Raw genomic sequence first — 22,193 nt, forward strand, 5'->3', positions numbered from 1 at the left:
AAGTATGTGTTCTTTTCCGTTTTTTCTATTTCTCAAGATCTTATAATAGTGGTCTTATACAATATTTGTCCTTTTGCAACGGACTCATTTCGCTCAGCATAATGCCTTCCAGATTCCTCCATGTTATGAAATGTTTCAGAGATTCGTCACTGTTCTTTATCCATGCGTAGTATTCCATTGTGTGAATATACGACAATTTATTTACCCATTCGTCCGTTGATGGACATCTTGGTTGCTTCCAGCTTTTTGCTATTGTAAACAGAGCTGCAATAAACATGTGTGTGCATATATCTGTTTGTGTGAAGGGTCTTGTATCTTTAGGGTATATTCCGAGGAGTGGGATTTCTGGGTGGTATGGTAGTTCTATTTCTAACTGTTTAAGATAATGCCAGATGGATTTCCAAAGTGGTTGTACCATTTTACAATCCCACCAGCAGTGTATGAGAGTTCCAGTCTCTCCGCAGCCTCTCCAGCATTTATTATTTTGTGTTTTTTGAATTAATGCCAGTCTAGTTGGTGTCAGATGGAATCTCATCGTAGTTTTAATTTGCATTTCTCTAATGGCTAATGATCGAGAGCATTTTCTCATGTATCTGTTGGCTGCCTGAATATCTTCCTTAGTGAAATGTGTGTTCATATCCTTTGCCCACTTCTTGATTGGGTTGTTTGTCTTTTTGTGGTTGAGTTTTGACAGAGTCATGTAGATTTTAGAGATCAGGCGCTGGTCTGAGATGTCATAGCTGAATATTCTTTCCCAGTCTGTAGGTGGTCTTTTTACTCTTTTGGTGAAGTCTTTAGATGAGCATAGGTGTTTGATTTTTAGGAGCTCCCAGTTATCTGGTTTCTCTTCATCATTTTTGGTAATGTTTTGTATTCTGTTCATGCCCTGTATTAGGACTCCTAGGGTAGATCCTATTCTTTCTTCCATGATTTTTGTCGTTTTAGCCTTTATGTTTAGGTCTTTGATCCACTTGGAGTTAGTTTTTGTGCATGGTGTGAGGTATGGGTCCTGTTTCATTCTTTTGCAAATGGATATCCAGGTATGCCAGCACCATTTGTTAAAAAGACTATTATTTCCCCAATTGACTGACACTGGTCCTTTGTTAAATATCAGCTGCTCATAAATGGATGGATTTATATCTGGATTCTCAATTCTGTTCCATTGGTCTATGTGCCTGTTGTTGTACCAGTACCAGGCTGTTTTGACTACTGTAGCTATATAATAGGTTCTGAAATCAGGTAGGGTGAGGCCTCCCACTTTCTTCTTCTTTTTCAGTAATGTTTTGCTTATCCGGGGGTTCTTTCCTTTCCATATGAAATTAGTGATTTGTTTCTCTATTCCCTTAAAGTATGACATTGGTATTTGGATTGGAAGTGCGTTGTATGTATAAATGGCTTTTGGTAGAATAGACATTTTTACTATGTTAAGTCTTCCTATCCATGAGCAGGGTATGTTTTTCCATTTAAGTGTGTCCTTTTGAATTTCTTGTAGCAGAGTTTTATAGTTTTCTTTGTATAGGTCTTTTACATCTTTGGTAAGATTTATTCCTAAGTATTTTATCTTCTTGGGGGCTACTGTGAATGGTATTGATTTGGTTATTTCCTCTTCGGTGTTCTTTTTGTTGATGTAGAGGAATGCAAGTGATTTTTGTATGTTTATTTTATATCCTGAGACTCTTCCAAACTCTTCTATTAGTTTCAGTAGTTTTCTGGAGGATTTCTTAGGGTTTTCCATGTATACGATCATGTCATCTGCAAATAGTGATAGCTTTACTTCCTCCTTACCAATCTGGATACCCTTTATTTCTTTGTCTAGCCTAATTGCCCTGACTAGGACTTCAAGTACAATGTTGAATAAGAGCGGTGATAAAGGGCATCCTTGTCTGATTCCCGTTCTCAGGGGAAATGCTTTCAGGTTCTCTCCATTTAGAGTGATATTGGCCGTTGGCTTTGCATATATGCCCTTTATTATGTTGAGGAATTTTCCTTCAATTCCTATTTTGGTTAGAGTTTTTATCATAAATGGGTGTTGAACTTTGTCAAATGCCTTTTCTGCATCTATTGATAAGATCATGTGGTTTTTATCTTTTGTTTTATTTATGTGATGGATTACATTAATGGTTTTTCTGATATTAAACCAGCCTTGCATACCTGGTATAAATCCCACTTGATCAGGGTGTATTATTTTTTTGATGTGTTGTTGGATTCTATTGGCTAGAATTTTGTTAAGGATTTTTGCATCTATGTTCATGAGGGATATAGGTCTAAAATTTTCTTTTTTTGTAATGTCTTTACCTGGTTTTGGTATCAGGGAGATGGTAGCTTCATAGAATGAGTTGGGTGGTATTCCGTCTTTTTCTATACTTTGAAATACCTTCAATAGTAATGGTGTTAAGTCTTCTCTGAAGGTTTGGTAGAACTCTGCAGTGAAGCCATCTGGGCCAGGACTTTTTTTTGTTGGGAGTTTTTTGATTACTGTTTCAATCTCTTTTTTTGTTATGGGTCTATTTAGTTGTTCTACTTCTGAGTGTGTTAGTTTAGGTAAGTAGTATTGTTCCAAGAATTTATCCATTTCTTCTAGGTTTTCAAATTTGTTAGAGTACAATTTTATGTAGTAATCTGATATGATTCTTTTGATTTCATTTGGTTCTGTTGTGATGTGGTCCTTCTCGTTTCTTATTCGGGTTATTAGTTTCCTTTCCTGTTTTTCTTTAGTCAGTCTAGCCAATGGTTTATCAATTTTGTTAATTTTTTCAAAGAACCAGCTTTTGGCTTTGTTAATTCTTTCAATTGTTTTTCTGTTCTCTAATTCATTTAATTCAGCTCTAATTTTTATTATTTGTTTTCTTCGGGTGCCTGATGGATTCTTTTGTTGCTCACTTTCTATTTGTTCAAGTTGTAGGGACAGTTCTCTGATTTTGGCTCTTTCTTTTTTTTGTATGTGTGCATTTATCGATATAAATTGGCCTCTGAGCACTGCTTTTGCTGTGTCCCAGAGGTTTTGATAGGAAGTATTTTCATTCTCGTTGCTTTCTAAGAATTTCCTTATTCCCTCCTTGATGTCTTCTATAACCCAGTCTTTTTTCAGGAGGGTATTGTTCATTTTCCAAGTATTTGATTTCTTTTCCCTAGTTTTTCTGTTATTGATTTCTAGCTCATTGCCTTGTGGTCTGAGAAGATGCTTTGTAATATTTCGATGTTTTGGATTCTGGAAAGATTTGTTTTATGCCCTAATATGTGGTCTATTCTAGAGAATGTTCCATGTGCGCTAGAAAAAAAAGTATATTTTGCAGCAGTTGGGTGGAGAGTTCTGTATAAGTCAATGAGGTCAAGTTGGTTGATTGTTGTAAGTAGGTCTTCCGTGTCTCTATTGAGCTTCTTACTGGATGTCCTGTCCTTCTCCGAAAGTGGTGTGTTGAAGTCTCCTACTATATATGTGGAGGTGTCTATCTCACTTTTCAATTCTGTTAAAATTTGATTTATGTATCTTGCAGCCCTGTCATTAGGTGCGTAAATATTTAATATGGTTATGTCTTCCTGATCAATTGTCCCTTTTATCATTATATAGTGCCCTTCTTTATCCTTTGTGGCGGATTTAAGTCTAAAGTCTATTTTGTCAGAAATTAATATTGCTACTCCTCTTCTTTTTTGCTTATTGTTTGCTTGATATATTTTTTTCCATCCTTTGAGTTTTAGTTTGTTTGTGTCTCTAAGTCTAAGGTGTGTCTCTTGTAGGCAGCATATAGATGGATCGTGTTTTTTTATCCAGTCCGTGACTCTCTGTCTCTTTATTGGTGCATTTAGTCCATTTACATTCAGCGTAATTATAGATAAGTAAGTTTTTAGTGCTGTCATTTTGATGCCTTTTCATGTGTGTTGTTGGCCATTTCATTTTTCCGCATGCTTTTTTGTGCTGAGACGTTTTTCTTAGTAGTTTGTGAGATCCTCATTTTCATAATGTTTAACTTTGTGTTTATTGAGTCGTTACGTTTTTCTTGGCTTTTTTCTTGAGTTATGGAATTGATATTCCTTTTTGTGGTTACCTTTTTATTTACCCCTATTTTTCTAAGTAAAAACCTAACTTGTATCCTTCTATTTCGCCTTGTATCACTCTCCATCTGGCAGTTCAATGCCTCCTATATTTAGTCCCTCTTTTTGATTATTTTGATCATTTATCTATTGATTTCCATGATTTCCTGTTGTGTGTATTATTTTGTTTATTTATTTATTTTTCAGAATTAGTCTTAATTTGTTTGTTTTTGTGCTTTCCCTGTTTGAGTTGTGTTGATATCAGGACGTTATGTTTTGTGTCCTTGTATTGTGCTGGTACCTGATATTATTGGTCATCCGGCCAAACAATCTCCTTTAGCATTTCTTGCAGTCTTGGTTTAGTTTTTGCAAATTCTCTAAACTTGTGTTTATCTGTAAATATCTTAATTTCTCCTTCATATTTCAGAGAGAGTTTTGCTGGATATATGATCCTTGGTTGGCAGTTTTTCTCATTCAGTGCTCTGTATATGTCGTCCCATTCCCTTCTTGCCTGCATGGTTTCTGCTGAGTAGTCTGAACTTATTCTTATTGATTCTCCCTTGAAGGAAACCTTTCTTTTCTCCCTGGCTGCTTTTAAAAGTTTCTGTTTGTCTTTGGTTTTCGCAAGTTTGATGATGATATGTCTTGGTGTTTTTCTTTTTGGATCAATCTTAAATGGGGTTCGATGAGCATCTTGGATAGATATCCTTTCGTCTTTCATGATGTCAGGGAAGTTTTCTGTCAGGAGTTCTTCAACTATTTTCTCTGTGTTTTCTGTCCCCCCTCCCTGTTCTGGGACTCCAATCACTTGCAAGTTATCCTTCTTGATAGAGTCCCACGTGATTCTTAGGGTTCTTCATTTTTTTTAATTCTTTTCTCTGATTTTTTTTCAGCTATGTTGGTGTTGTTTCCCTGGTCCTCCAGAAGTCCCAGTCTACATTCTAATGGCTCGAGTCTGCTCCTCTGACTTTCTATTGCGTTGTCAAATTCTGTAATTTTATTGTTAATCTTTTGGATTTCTACATGCTGTCTCTCTATGGATTCTTGCAACTTGTTAATTTTTCCACTATGTTCTTGAATATTCTTTTTGAGTTCTTCAACAGTTTTATCAGTGTGTTCCTTGGCTTCTTCTGCATTTATCCTAATTTCATTTGTGATATCTTTAAGCATTCTGTAAATTAGTTTTTTATATTCTGTATCTGATAATTCCAGGATTGTATCTTCATTTGGGAAAGATTTTGATTCTTTTGTTTGGGGGGTTGGAGAAGCTGTCATGGTCTGTTTCTTTATGTGGTTTGATATGGACTGCTGTCTCCGAGCCATCACTGGGAAACTAGATTTTCCAAGTAGTCAGCTAAAAAAAAATGCAGTCAGATCCCTATCTGAATTCTCTCTCTGGCTCCAGGTATTCGGATGTTAATGGGGTCGCCTGGGGAGGGTGGGGGAGGGATCTGAGAGCTAGGAGTGTAGCACCACAGAATATAGAGCTGAACACCACGTTCACGCTCCGCCCCTGTTCGCCAAAATCCGGGCTGGATGGGTCCCTGGCTAGGACACTGCTTTCCTTGCTCGGAAACCAGTCACTTCCTCCTGGGGACTTCCTCCGGTGCGCGGCACCGCTCGTGGGCACTGGGTGGGCGTTTCCCGCACGAACGGGTGGGCCCGCCCCCAGGGTCTATTCAGGCGATTATAATTGGGTCCCGCGGTCACGCCCCGCCTGTGCGCGTGCCCAAATCCCAGCGGGATGACTTCCGGGTTGAGACGCTGCTTTCCCCGTTCCGGAACCAGTCACTTCCTCCCGGGGACTTCTCCTTCCGGAGCGCCACACCTCTCGCGCGAACTGGGTTGGCGTCACCTGCACGGCCAGGTGGGCCCGCCCCCTGGGTCAATTCAGGGTAATAAAAATGGACCCCGCGCTCACGCCCTGCCCGTGCGCGCGCCCAAATCCCAGCGGGATGACTTCCGGGTTGAGACGCTGCTTTCCCCTTTCCGGAACCAGTCACTTCCTCCCGGGGACTTCTCCTTCCGGAGCGCCACACCTCTCGTGCGAACTGGGTTGGCGTCACCTGCACGGCCAGGTGGGCCAGCCCCCTGGGTCAATTCAGGGCAATAAAAATGGACTCCGCGCTCACGCCCCGCTCGTGCGCGCGCCCAAGTCCTGGCAGGACAGCATCCCGTCTGGGACGCTACTTTCTGCACTTCGGGACCAATCACTTCCTCCCGGGGACTTCTCCTTCCAGTGTGCCACACCTCTCGAGCAAACTGGGAGGGCGTCACTCACACGACCAGGTGGTCCCGCCCCCTGGGTCAATTCAGGATAATAAAAATGGACCCCGCGCTCATGCCCCGCCCACGCGCGCGCGCCCAGATCCCAGCGGAATGGCTCCCCGTCTGGGATGCTGCTTTCCCTGCTTTGAGACCAGACACTTCCGGGTATTTCTCCCTCTGGTGTGCCGCGCCACACGCGCGGACTGGGTGTGCGTCCTCCCGCACGAACGTGTGGGCCCCGCCCTGGGGTCACTTTAGGGAAATATAGTTGACCCCTCCCCCGCTCGTGCCCCGTCGGCTTCTCGCCTAACTCCCGGCGGGACGGCACCCCAGCTGGGACGCTGTTCTCCCCCCTCCCAGATCAGTCACTGCCTCCCGGGTGCTTCTCCCTCCGGCTGCGCCCCTACGCCGCCCGCGCCAACCTGCTAGACTTCCTCCCGGGATGGGTTCGGGGGGGAAGGGGTGGGCCCCCTTTCTGTGCCGTCTGCCCCCCTGGGCTCTGCCCCAGATCGAGCTCCGAAGGTCACCTGCCTGGTGCGCTGGCTCCTAGTTCTGAAAACAGTCGCTGTCTGCCCGTATTTGTTCGTTTTCCGTCTCTAAGTCTGTGCTTGTTGTTCAGAGTTCGTAGATTGTTATGTATGTGATCGATTCCCTTGTTTTTCCGAGTCTTTGTTGCAAGAGGGATCCGCGGTAGCGTCCACCTAGTCCGCCATCTTGGCCCCGGATCAAAACACATATTTTTGAGGAACACAATTCAATCCATAAAAGATGGAAAGCAAGGCAGTATTATTGCTCACCACTCATAGACTTTTATTTAGAAGATCCTTAGGGTGAATAGATTTGACATCCAGAATTTAAACTATTTTTGATCAAATTCAAAGGTCCATAACAGGAAGTGATTATTAATTTTTCCCATTGAAAAAGTCAAGGTCAATAGTTCTAACCCACCAGCCGCTCTGTGAGAAAAAGATGTGGCAGTCTGCTTTTGTAAAGATTACAGCTTTGGAAACCCTACAGGGCAGTTCTACTCTTTCCTATAGGGTCACTATGAGTTATAATAGACTCAATGGCAAGGAGTTTGGTTTTGTTTTTAAGGTTGCCGTGCAGACACAAATCACTTAGTGGGAAAGAATGAGAGTAAACCTGATCGGCCGCATCCACACTGCCATCCTCAACATGCATATACACAGTACTCTTTTTGTAATTGTGTGTGTGTGTGTGTGTGTGTCTGTGTGTGTGTGAAAGAGACAGAGACAGAGACAAATGACCACAAAAATAAAGTCAACCGCCAGTGCTGTGGTGGAAGTAAGGTAACACTAAAAGGTCTGAAAACATGATAATCATGGCCACACGAAAAACTTTGGATATTAATCTGATACTCAGAGAAGAAACTCGTCTACAGGAAAAATAGACTACCTGACTCACAGCCTGATCTATCTTGAGACCAGAAGAACTAGATGGTGCCTGGCTACCACTACCAACTGCTCTAACAGGGCCACAGTAGATGGACCCTGACAGAGTGGGCGAAAAGGTGGAACAAAAGCTCAAATTACTAATAAAAAAAAAAGAGAGAGAGAGAAGGAGACCTGCTGGACTGGCTGAGACTGGAGGACTCCCAGAGACTACTGACTTGAGATACTCTTCAAATCTTGAACTGGCACTAGCCCCTCAGTTCACCTTATAACTAAAAAACAAATTGACTCAGAAAATAATGACAATATTATGGCCCTGGTAACAGGAACTGTTACTGTGCTTCTTTAATTACTTTAAAATAAAGATGAGAATGTAAGGGGGCAGGGAAACTAGATTAATGGAAAAAGGAACAATTGGAACAGAAATAATGAGAGTGTTTACATATTGTAAAGAATAAAACCAACGTCACTGAACAACTTGTGTAGAAATTTTGGAATGGAACCAAAATGCTGTGTAAACTTTCACCAAAACACAATAAAATATTATTTAAAAAAAAAATTAGCCTGATAGCACACTGGGTTTTTGTGTTTGTTTTTTATGGTGTGAGTCAACCATATATTCTCTACAGAGATTTTAAAAAGGCAATTAATAAAAAATCAGTGATGTCCAACCAGTATAAATTTTCTCATCTAGCAATAAATAACAATTTATTGATAGCCAATTAACTTCCAGGCTGATGATATGTACACCGAATGCAAGACTCCATGTTCAAATGTGATTTGGGGAAAAGTCAAGAGAATTGAACATTTCTACACATAGAAATTTATAGATTCAATGAGGTCTCAAGATACATCTCTCCTGAAATGAGAGGCCAACAGAACTTCTTATGAAATATGCAAGGTAACCTTAGAGATTTTGCAGTCATACGCACACTGTTAATTGAAAGTAAAGGGTGCAGAATAACAGCAGTGCAAAAAGTGGACCCTGTAATAGACTGGATAATAACAACTCAAAGATATTAGTGCCTAAAGGGTCGCTATGAGTTGGAATTGACTCGATGGCACTGGGACTGGGTTTAATCCCTAGAGATGCAAAGGAACCTATTGCTGCTTAAGGAAAATGGTCTTTGTAGATGTGATTAAGTTAAGGGTCTTGACATGTGAAGATTATCCTGGATTACCCATGTGGGCACTAAATCAAATCACGAATGTCTTCATAAGACAGGCTGAAAGAGATGTGATCATGAAGGCAGAAACTGAATGATGTGGCCACAAGACGAGGAATGACAGCAGCCACTAGAAGCTGGAAGGGTCCATGGACAGATCCTTCTTTACAGCCTCTGGAAGGAGTCTGGTACTGATAACACCTCGCATTTGGCTCAGTGAAAATAATTCTGGACTTCTGACAACCAGAACTGTGAGAGAACAAATGTATGTTGTTTTAAGGTACCAATTCCAGTTCCTGTTATCTGCCACTCATGGTATCCCACCCATATGTGTCAGAATAGAACTGTGCTCCATAGGGTTTTCAGTGGCTGATTTTTCAAAAGTAGATCTCCAGGTCTTTCTTCCGCCAGTCTCTTTGGGTGAACTTGAACTTCCGAACTTTCAGTTAACAGCAAGCACATTATCACTTGCACCACCTACAGACTCCAAGTGTGTGGCAATTTGTTACAGCAGCCACAACAAACAAATACAGACTCTCATTAAAATATTTGCAAGGGACCCATATTTTGGTATTGTGAGACAAGAACCTGCACTCATATTTTCTAAACCCATATAAATAGTCAGATCAGAATCCGGATACCTCCTGAGGATAACATTTCTGTGGATAAAACAGATCACTTTGATCTAAGGTCCCAAGGGAAGAAAATAATTACTGGGAATAATGCTCTACTTCCAGTAGCTTTCTTCAGCTCAGTCACTCGAAGTCCCAGGAAGGAACCAGCCGCTTCTCTTGAAAGGCAGAGGATGTTCCCACTTAGTGTACTTACTTAAGACCTCCTAATATCATAGGCATAAAATACAACTCTTGGCTCTGTCCAGTGGACTACACCAGTCTCCATAGACATTCCATTGTTCATTCTCTTCCTACTAGAGCCAGCAGCCCCACCTGACAAAACCTTTTTTCCTGGCAGTCAGACTTGACCCCACATGTAGGAGGGTTCTGGGCCACAGTGTCAATAGCTATATCCAAGAGTCACAATGCCTCAGTAGCAATTTCATGTAGCAATTTCAAGGGTATCTGTCAACACATATGGACTTTTGGAGGTGTCTCAGCTGTTCCCAAGGGACAACAGTGGTCACTTCCTCAAGGTCCGTTGTGGCTCAACTGCAACAAGTGACAAAAACTGGCATCAGCTTTGATGGCTATGAGTCATCGTATGCCTCCATCCATTAGGGTACTGTGCATCTGTTAAAAAAAAAAGAGAGAGAGAAAGAAATGAGGTTAATCTCTATGTATTAAAAGGGAAAGATCCCCAAAGCTCATTGCTAAGTTTAAAAAAAGCTGTCATAATGGAAGGGAATAAGTAGTGCAGGATGGAGGAACATTCCTAATCCTACTAGTAAGTACGACGATATAAAAGTAGAGGACCCAAAGCGCTTCCCCTGGATTGGGGAGGCTTCTCATTCATTTTCACATCCACAAATATTAACCAGATATAAGGTCCCATTGGTGCAAACGGTTAATGCACCCAGCCACAAACCAAAAGGTTAGCAGTTCGTGTCCACCTAGAGGTGCCTAGAATAAAGTCCTGGAAATCTTCTTCCAAATAATCATCCATTGAAAACCATACGGAGCCCAGTTCTACTCTGATGCACGTGGGGCCGCCATGAGTTGGAATCTACTCAATGGCAAGTGATACAAGTTCTCATAAAGCAAGCAAACAAGTAAGACTGGGGACTCCGGTGAGGAGAAGATAACAGCGTTTCCTTTCTCGGCGGAAGCAGTGCTCCAATACCTTCTAGCGTCGTGTGTGGCTGAGGAGAACTTTATTGCTCATTTGACTATTCCCTTCTAATAAAACTTTTATTTTTTTGTGTTCTTCTTATGGGAGGCTTTTAGAATCATTTTATCCTTGAAATCTGAAATTTCGCAAAAATATTTCTAGAAGTGGATTTTGATTTTAGTTCTGTTTAGCATCTAAGCAAAAAAAAGAAAAAACCCACTGCCGTCAAATCAATTAGCCTTTAATCTGAAGACTTCTATCTCTTACGTCTTCATTTTGACTCAACTTCCTGTCACAGCACTCAAATTCCTTTTATATTTCCAACCTGCATTTTTGTCTTTAAAATCTGGGAGATAACTTCATTCGTACCTCTAATCAATGCTATCGATTTTTTTTTTTTTTTTTTACAGTCGTATTTTAACTTCTATGAACTATTCCTTGTTCTATGATTTTCCTTTTTCATAGCAGCCTGTTCTCACTTTTGGATACAACATCTTTGACTCTGGGTATATGGGTTACTATGTTAATGGGCTAAATTTACTTTAGGTTATGATGGTAAGTGAGGGCACCTCACATTAGAATAAGAAGTCCTTCACTCTGGAATGTTAAACCCACATTAGAATCCTAGTTATTCCTAAGAAGATCAGTTCATTTATTTTAAAGGATCGTCCTCCAATTTTCTTTTCCTGGGGCAAACTTCAAGCTGTCAGTCACACTGAGCTCATGGAGGCTGACACAGCGTAGATGTGTCAAATGGTAACCCCCGTTTTGTTCCTCACTGGGTTGTGGCCCTTTGGAGCACCTGTCGACTCTGGAGGTTTTTTTTTTTGGAGCCCTGACTTACATCGCCCAGATAGGGCTGTTTAAACAGACTCTGTTTGTTCTGGCCTGTGGCTCTTTCTCTGTTTTGTTTCATCTGTCACCACACACACATCTGCTTTTCATCTTCCAGAAGTTTATTAATAACTTCAGTCCACTATTGACCTTCACTCCTGTTTTCTGGGTCTTATAGATTATTCACATTTGTACAATGGTGTATGAAGAGATCCGGGAGACATATTTGTGTTCTCAGGCCACCATCTTGAATGAAAAGCTATTGGAATCAAAAGAAAAATGTTAAATGGTACTTTTAAAAACTGAATCTATGAATACTAAAGCGAGTAAAGAGGAGAAGTAATGTATCTAAGTGGACTCTACCTCCTGGAGGAGGTAGATTTTTAAGAAAGTTGGTAAGAAAGTGAAGACCAAGGCTTTGTCAAAACAGAAATAAATAAATAAAACAGATGACGCAATGGGAAGTCGTAAGGTGTAAGGAGACAGTAGACCATCAAAGAAGAAAAAGTCCATAGAGGAGAAGGGTTAAAAAAAGACACTGGTGACACGAGGCTGTGAGTGCTAAATTTTTGATAAAATAGATAACAATGAGGCTCTGTATAATCTTGAGAAGGAGAATGGCAGGAGGAATGCAGTGTTTGGAGAGCATTATCATACCAGTTGTATAAGCAATAGACTTGATCAAAGACAGACTAGAGCAAGACTGCATGCAGGGTGGATGATGTAGTCCAGGGGTGAGGGTTTCAAGAACTGGTAGAGGATTGCAGCTGTGGGGACAGAAAGGCAAGAGAAGAACAATATCAGGACCAGTATACTTAGTATATTTTTTGTTTCTGTTTGGTTCATCTCTCTTTGTTATGTTTCATTTCCAAAAGAGAAACAACAAAAATAAAACCTGAAATAAAATGTCAGTATCTGTGAAATCAGACAAAACAGCTGTTTACTCTATTTTTTTCTACTTTTCTATATTTGGAAATACCTTAAAATAAAATAAAAAATACAAGGAATAAAGAATAAAGAGAAAGCATAAGAATTTGAATTGGTAGGTATGGTACCTGCAAAGGCACAGCATGAGTTTAAATTCTACCTCTACAACCTGCTTGCTCAGATACAACTGACAATTGATTTAAACCCTCTGACTCACAGATAACTCATCTTTAAAATGAGGTTGATAGTAATAGTACCAGCTTCACAGAATTCCTGGAAAATACAATTACATGATGCATAGAAAATCAAGGTTAGTATTATCATTAGATAAGCCTTGCAAATGTTTTATTTAGATATGGAATCTTACAGATAAATGAGACATATCTCAGTCTATACAAACTATTACACTCACTCCTCACTTATCGACATGGTTAGGTTCCAAAGACCAGGTGGTTATGTGAAAATCAGCATTATGTAAAAATGAAGGACGGCTACATCAGATCACAAAATGGAGGATGACTACATAATTACATAACTGCCAAACCACTGACAATCATGGTCCACCTTTCTTTGGAATGGGCACGAATATGTTAAGTTAAAGTTGACATATAACTTTAACCATCATAGCCTGCATTACTCTCTCCTTGTACCTTGGCATTAGTTACAGCCAGTCGTATGTCATTAATGTATAAAATAGTCAGAGAGTAGATTTTTTACTATTGTCATAAATGTGAAATATCAGAGAACAAGACAGTTGATAAGCAAGGAGTAGGTGTACTTAAAAACCAGCTGTGTTTTGTTACAATAATTTACATTACTAAAGAAGAAAACTACATCTGCTAAAACAATGATTATAAACATCACTTACTGAATCTTGATTTTTATGCCAATTAAAAAAAAGAGTCATTAGACACTGGCTAAGTTTCCTTATTAATTCAACAAATACAGTTTACTTACAGAATTCATTAAAATTTTAAATTTAATATGTTTCCAAGTGAAGTAAAAATATTGTTCTAAAGCTTCTGGTATACATAATCACTAACTTACCTTGTCTACAGGGCTAATTCTTCTCCATAACATATTGCTATGAGGCCTTCTTGTATTACACAGAAGTGCTGAGGACAAAATTTCCTCCTGGAGTTGAAAAGCACTGAGGCAAAACCAAGAGCACCGATGTTAACCAGATGTAAGAGATAAGTTTGCATAAAAATGCAGTACTATATGGTGATTAATTTTCACATTATTATTTAAATCAATTGGTATATTAAGTCCAGAAAATACAGTATCTGTTTATTTCTTCCATCTTCCTTTGATGCTTTCTGCATCATTGAATATTTTGCCCACAGAATCCTTCAATATTGCATCACAAGGCCTGAATTTTCTCTTCGGTTCTGTCAGCTTGAGACATGCTGAGCACGTTCTTGCCTTTTGGTTTTCTAATTCCAGGTCTTTGCACATTTCATCATAATAAAATGGTTGCAGCAGAAATCGAAGCCAGATTTGGAAGGAATACAAGAGTCACTGTATCAAAAAGATTTGGCTGATATTCAGCCAGTTCAGGAGGTACTAAAGGAAGAAGACCAAGCTCACTGAAGTTACTGGCGAAAAACAAGGCTCCAAGAATTGACAGAATACCAACTGAGATGCTTCAACAAAATGCATGCAACACTGAACGTGCTCACTCATCTTTGCCAAGAAATTTGAAAAATAGCTGACTAACCGACCGGAAGACATCCACATTCGTGCCCATTCCAAAGAAAGGTGATCCAACAGAAAGTGGAAATTACAGAACAATATCATTAATACTACAAAAAAAATTTTTTTTTGCAAAAGATAATTCAAAAAGGCTACAGCCATAATCAACAGGAAACTTCCAGAAAATCAAATTGGATTTAGAGGAGGAGGTGGAATGAAGAATATCATTGCTGATGTCAAATGGATCTAGGCTGAAAGCAGAGAATAACAGAAAGATGTTTACTTGTGTTTTATTGACTAGGCAAAGGCATTTGACTGTGTGGATCATAACAAATTATGGATAACATTGTGAAGACTGAGAATTCCAGAACACTTAACTGCTCAGGTGGGACCTGTACATGGACCAAGAGGCGGTTGTTGGTACATAACAAGGGGATACTGTTGCTGTTAGGTGTTGCCAAGTCAGTTTTGACTCATTGCAACCCCATGTGCAACGGAAGGAAACGCTGCCCAGTCCTGTGCCGCCCCCACAAACATTGCTGTGCTTGAGCCCATTGCGGCAGCCACGGTGTCAGTCCATCTCATTGAAGGTCTCCCTCTTTTTCACTGACCCTCTATTTACCAAGCATAATGTCCTTCTCCAGGGACTGGTCCCTCCCAACAACAAGTTCAAAGTAAGCAAGAGGAAGTTTCACTATCCTTGCTTCTACGGAGCATTCTGGTTGTACTTCTTCCAAAACAGATTTGTTTGTTCTTCTCGCAGTTGATGTTATATTCAATATTCTTCAATAACACCATAATTTGAAGAAATTTCTTTGGTCTTCCTTATTCACTGTCCAGCTTTCATATGCATATGAGGCGATTGCAAACACCATGGCTTGAGTCAGGCTCACCTTACTCCTCAAAGTGCTATGTTTGCTTTTTCACACTTTAAAGAGATCTTTTGCAGCCAATTTGCCCAAGCAATATGTCATTTGATTTCTTGACTGCTGCTTCCACAGGCATTGATTGTGGGTCCTTGACATCATCAGTATTTTCTCCATTTATCATGATGTTGTTTATTGATCCAGTTGTGAGGATTTTCTTTCTTTCTTTTTTTTTTTAATGTTGAGGTAATTGAAGGCTGTAATCTTTGATTTTCATCAGTAAGTGCTTCAAGTCCTCTTCACTTTCAAAAAGCAAAGTTGTGTCATCTTCATATCAAAGGTTATTAATGAGTCTTCCTCCAATCCTGATGCTGCATTCTTCTTTATACAGTCCAGCGTCTCAGATTATTTGCTCAGCATACAGACTAAGTATGGTGAAAGGATAGCACCCTGAAGCACACCTTTCCTGAGTTTAAGCCATGCAGCTGATCTTTTGATGTTCTATTTTCTGAATGTAAGAAACCCCTTTCTCTTGTCTCTTAAACTATCTATAACTTAGAGCAATTTAATAGACTCTGTTTATGCAGACAATGAAACATCTTTTCCCCCTGCCTGATCCCCTCCAGAATTGGAAAACTCTTAATGAGGGTTCTTATTTTTATAGCCATATAATTATTTGTTAATTGTCAACAATTTGTTAATTGCTAACAGGGCATAATTGGAAGCCTCGGTAACTAAGCTTTGACAGGAGCTTCATATCTGAGAATGGTGCTTAGAGAATTAGGCAAGACCAGCCATGATAGACAGTAGGAGCTAAGGCTGACTTTATGGATCCGACTCTTAAAAGTCCCTTCCAGGAAATCTAACCTGGCACCTGACTTACAAACTTCTCAGCCTTATAGGTGAGTAAGGAAGGTCATTTCTAGGAGGCCCAGAAACCTTACAATATTTGGGGACCTCAAGGAAAGAGGAACTCACCCAAACCTGTGGATACTATAAGTGAAATCTGGTGGCAAGCTCTTGGCTTGGCTTCCCGGTCTTGAGAAACTTTTACAAATTTAACCTGAAGTTCCTTATGAAAATTTCCAGCAAAGCTGTTTTAAAAGTCTATGTGAGAAATGGAGCCTTGGTGGTGCAGTGGTTAAGAACTCAGCTGCTAACTAAAAGGTCAGCAGCTCGAATCCACCAGCCACTCCTTGGAAGCCCTATGGAGCAGTTCCACTCTGTTCCACAGGGTTCACTATGAGTCAGAATTTACTCGAGGACAATGGGTATGTGTTAAATTACCATTCCTGCTGCACCTGTGTAAATAATGAGCAGCCACATTTTAGGTCAAGAAAAAAATTTTTTTTTTTTTTAATTGAGAAGAGGGTGGCCGTAGAGAGAAATTTTATTTTTCAGTAGGAAATTATGGCAAGCCCTGTGGGCTACCGAATTCTGATTTTTGTTCATTGTCTTTGAGAAATTTGTTTCTGTAAAGCACAGATTACTAATGGGTTTGCTCTTTACTTGTATATTGGACTTGTTACATAGGTTATGTTGTTCTTTATGTATCTAAGGGAACCCTGGTGGCATAGTGGTTAAGTGCTACCGCTGCTAACCAATAGTTCAGCAGTTCAAATCCACCAGGCACTCCTTGGAAACTCTATGGGGCAGTTCTACTCATCCTGTAGGATAGCTCTGAGTCAGAATCAACTCTACGGCAACAGATTTGGTTTTTTTCTTTGGTTATGTATCTATACACAATCAGTTACTCAAAAAGAAAATTAGAAATACGAGAGGTTAAGACTGAAGGCTGTCAAACCATTGACCAAACTGCTATCAAATCAGGGTACATTAACAAAGGGAGCATTGATTGGCTGTTCTATAAGAGCCATGATACTCTTAGCTACCAAAATTGGTGTAAACTATGTCATATATATATATATATATATGGTTATAAATGATGTTAGACGAAGCTGCTCTGTTTATAGTCTATATATATGGTTATAAATGATGTCAGACGAAGCTGCTCTGTTTATAGTCTAGACAAAGCTATACCTCCTCTCTGAAATAGCACACATAAAGATGATTACATTCTAAAATAGAAAAGCTCTTGATTATTTACCTGCTTCCCAACGAGGAGATTGTACTTTGGTAAAAGCAAATTGTTGTGCATAGATTAATGACACCTAAAGGGAAGTATGTTGAGATAAAGCTTTAGCAGAGGTTCATGCTGGAGACACAATGCACAATGCATGATGCTCCTCTTGCCATCTTCTTGTGATTCGTTTTCATGGTTAAGAAATTTGGGTTCGTGGGCGAGACAAGCCTTTCACACTGTTAGCTTACACATTCTCCTCATTCTGATCTTTTATATATTATTAAGCTACTCAGTTCTTTAGTGACTGGGGTCTCAAAAGTTTGCGAGCGGCCATCTAAAGTACAAGAAATGGTCTGCTTCAGACTGGACGGACAGCAAAGAAGCTAAGTAACCAACAGGAAGGTCGTATGTTACACTGAAAGTATTGCATGAAGTGATGTTTATAATTACTAAGACTTTGAAAACTCAGATGGTGCCTGCCTAACACTTAGTTGATCAAACATTCTAATAGAATCATGATCAGAAGGGGGAGTGTCAAAGAGAAAAATTAATAACAGGCATCTTACTTTGATTTTAAGGTTTTTTCTTATCCTCAAAACCCAGTATTAGACATAAAATTTCCTGACTCAAAATTAATCCTGCCTGCAGATTTGCTGACCTGTTTTTTTCACCCAAAGTTGCTAACTGACTTTTCTTTCCTGTTCAAAGAGCGGTCAATAGCAAAACAATTACCTAGTGATTAAATGAAAGACTCTAAGCTTCTTGCTTTAATTTTCAAAAGGTATCATGGCTGCAGGTGATGGAGGGCCAAAATTTTTTAACAGCCAGACCAGAGACCACCTTGGTCTCAGTACAGGGGGAGGGCAGGGTTTAATCAATCAGGTTAAGATTAACCAACGATTGATCTGTTCTTCTCCCTCCTTTCTACTTTATAAGTTTCATTGTAACTAGCCTACTTCAAGCCACTTGCTTTGTTTGGAATCAGATGGTCTCCCTATATGCGTACAGAATAACTGCTCAGAATAAAGCTTATGCTTCAATTTTTTTTTTTTTAGCTTTGATTTATTTTTAACACGTTCAAGAGAAAGGGCCAAAATTTCATGTCAGGTTGCCATACACAAAAATTCATGTGTTTTTCTCAAATGACAACAAGTGTTTACATTTAATTTCTCATACTGTCTATCTTTTTCCAATACACTATTTAAACTGAATATGTTATCAACAGTCTGAGTATTAATCTTGAGGACCACAGGACGTTTCGTAGGAGTCACAGACACTACCTTTGGAGAGCCTGAGGTGTGAGTCACTGTCATAGCGCTGGAGCCACCTAACCCTATAAATGCAATGACTCAGCCTTGGCCAGCTCCTAATGCCCTTTTCTTTGGTTCTCATAGAGATTGCAACTTCTTCCATGTAGCACTTAACATATGGACCTACAGAGCAATTAAGTTCCATCATTTGCAAGAGTCTTCAGAAATCATGACAGTATTTGAAAAGAGCCATCCTCTCGTTGACACAAAATTTTGAATAACTAATGGAAAATATACCTCTTCTGTCACAAGTTTAAAATAACCAATTTTGCGTATATTCATATTATTTCTCTCTCCAAAATTCAAGTGCAATAACAACATGACTATGCTGAAACCCTTACTTGACCTCTGCACCGAAGCTGTGAATTACTTCTCTGATCTCTTTAGACACACTAATCACTGGGGGGAAAGGGGAAGGAGACGAACGTGGACTGAGTGCCTGTAGCAGGCATCAGGCTACTTGTTTCATATCTAATATCTCAATTAATCCTTAAATCTGTCCTTTGGGAAAGAACTTCCTTCCCTTATATCAGCACCACCGTTTCCAACTACTCCTAACGTGTTCTTCCATTTCCTTAAGACACATACTTATTTAATCACATATATAATTTTGGGAGCAGTTGTTTTTCCTTTGGGAAAGATGTGAGTACTCCCGCTTTTATTGATAAAGAAACTGGATTATAGGTCGGCTAACTTATTGGCCCAACTTATCAGATGAATGAAATGGGCTTTGAATAGAGCTATAAATCCAAGTCCCTGCTTTTCCGCTAAATGACTAATCACTGAACTGAAGAAATGAAACCTATAGTGGTTAAGAGACTAAGGCTTGTCTCTTGCTTTACCTCCATTAAACTAGATTTAAAGATACCTTCTTTTGAAAATACAATAATTTTCAATACCTGGTAAAAATTTTAGGGTGAATCCCTGTGACTTTTGACAAAATTTAAACTGATGATTCCAGACTTGGTACTTGTCAGATAACAAAAGTTGTATTCTTTTCCACTTAATATAAAATTCATTAATAACAATACCACAAAATTACTTCCCCCTAAAACCTCATAAAACAGGAACCTAATCAAAGCAAACACACTTAGCGGCTAATGATGATTTTAATTTAGCTGTAAATGCCTCAAAGGCTAGTAATTAGAGAGCAGTTATACGCTTTTTGTTTTGCAAAATAAATTATTGCTGCATATTTTGCCACAGTTTTATTCTATTTAATTTTTCTAAAATAGTGTTCCCTGTGCAAAATTTTAAAATAAATCTAAAGACCAGATTATTTTGATAACCATATGCCAATCAATTGTCTGTTTAAAATAACGCCTCTTGAAGATGTTTTGAGTAATAAAACTGGCCACCAAAGTGCTATAAAACAGCCACAGGAAGAGTCAAGTAAATAAACTCTGCAGCTCTTTATTGCACGTTGCTTTAAATCTCTTCACTTTAGATTTAATGAACGGTTATTTGTTTAGCCGTAGGGATATGAGTCAGAGATCTTGACAATATTATGGCCCTAAACACATAAAGGTTAACCTAAAATTACTTGTTTTCCCCAAACAGAGATGGTCATCAGTATTTTCTTTTCAGCATTTAAATCAGTAGCTCCAAAATTGTAGAACTAAATTAGAGATCACTGATATTAAATTACCCTCTCATATGTATACATGGCCCTGGGCTGGTCTACAGGTTTTCAACAGAGAGCCTAGGGAGCTTATCCTTTAAGATGTGAAAAACACCAACGCTAGACTTACCAATAATGGAAGATAAAACTAGTTTTCAGGAGACTGACAAAAAAAAAAAAGGAGAGATAGTAATAATTTTGAAACTCAGAATGCGTAAGTGTGACGGAGAGTAAACTGGTAGCCAAAGCAGAAAGGGCTAAATTTGGGGTAAGTATGGAGCCCTGAAGGTGCAGTGGTTAAGAGCTATGGCTGCAAAACCAAAAGGTTGGTAATCCAAATCCACCAGGCACTTCTTGGAAACTCTACGGGGCAGTTCTACACTGTCCTATAGGGTCACTTTAGAGTCAGAATCCACTAGATGGCAACGGGGTTTTTTTTTTTTTTTTTTTTTTGGATATTGTTGTTATTATGTTGTTAGGTGTCATGGAGTTGGTTCTGACTTATAGCGACCTCATGCACGACAGAATGAATCACTGCCCAGTCCTGTGCCATCCTCATGATCATTGCTATGTTTGAGCCCATTGTTGCAGTCACTGTGTCCATCCACCTCAGTGAGGGTCTTCTCTCTTTCGCTGATCTGCTACTTTACCAAGCATGATGTCCTTCTCCAGGGACTGGTCCCTCCTGGTAACATGCCCAAAGTATGTAAGACAAAATCTCTCCATCTTCACTTCTAAGGACCATTTTGGCTGTACTACATTAAAAAAAAAAAAAAAAAAAAAAAAAAACGCCGCCGGTGAGTCAATTGTGACTCATAACGATCTTACAGGACGGATTAGAACTGCCCCATAGTGTTTCCAAGTAGCTGCTGGTGGATTGGAACAGCTAACCTTTTGGTTAGCAGCCAAGCTCTTAACCACTGCATCATTAGGGCTGTAGGGTCACTATAATACCTACTCTGGAAACCCTGGTGGCATAGTGGTTAAAAAGTACGGCAGCTATTCCACTTTGAAATGTGGCGTCTGGAGTCTTAAATGCTAACAAGCGGCCATCTAAGATGCATCAATTGGTCTCAACCCACCTGGATCAAAGGAAAATGAAGAACACCAAAGTCACATGACAACTAAGAGCCCAAGAGACAGAAAGGGGCACATGAACCAGAGACCTACATCATCCTGAGACCAGAAGAACTAGTTGGTGCCCGGCCACAATCGATGACTGCCCTGACAGGGATCACAACAGAGAACCCCTGAGGGAGCAGGAGATCAGTGGGATGCAGGCCCCAAATTCTCACAAAAAGACCATACTTAATGGTCTGACTGAGACTAGAGGAATCCCGGTAGTCATGGTCCCCAAACCTTCTGTTGGCACAGGACAGGAACCACTCCCGAAGACATGAAAGGCACTGGACAGTGGGTAGGAGAGAGAGATGCTGATGAAGAGTAAGCTATCTGTATCAGGTGGACACTTGAGACTGGGTTGGCATCTCCTGTCTGGAGGGGGGATGGGAGGATAGAGAGAGTTGGAAACTGGCAAAATTGTCACGAGAGACTGGAAGGGCTGACTCATTAGGGGGAGAGCAAGTGGGAGTACAGAGTAAGGTGTATATAAACTTATATGTGACAGTTTGACTTGATTTGTAAATGTTCACTTGAAGCTCAATAAAAGTTAATAAAGAAAAAAAAATCTTATGGATTACAATAGAATACTGTCCGATACAGTGTTGAAAGATGAGTCTCCTAGGCTGAAAGGCACTGAAAATACACAGTGGCCACAATAACAGATACCAGCATACCAAGTATTCCGAAAGGGACATTTCATTCTGTTGTACATGGGGTTGCCATGTGTCATGGATTGAATTGTGTCCCCCCAAAAATATGTATCAACTTGGTTAGGGCATGATTCCCAGTATTTTGTGGTTGTCCTCCACTTTGTAATTGTAATTTTATGCTGAGAGGATTAGGGTGGGATTGTAACACCACCCTTACTCAGGTCACCTCCCTGATCCAAGGTAAAGAGAGTTTCTCTGGGGTGTGGCCTGCACCACCTTTTCTCTCTCACGAGATAAAAGGAAAGGGAAACAAGCAGAGAGTTGGGGACCTCATGTCACCAAGAAAGTAGCACCAGGAGCAGAGCATGTCCTTTGGACATGAGATCCCTGCACCGAGAAGCTCCTTGACCATGAGAAGATTGTGG

Source organism: Elephas maximus, chromosome 15 (assembly GCF_024166365.1).
Source record: "Elephas maximus indicus isolate mEleMax1 chromosome 15, mEleMax1 primary haplotype, whole genome shotgun sequence".
Taxonomy (NCBI): Eukaryota; Metazoa; Chordata; class Mammalia; order Proboscidea; family Elephantidae; genus Elephas; species Elephas maximus.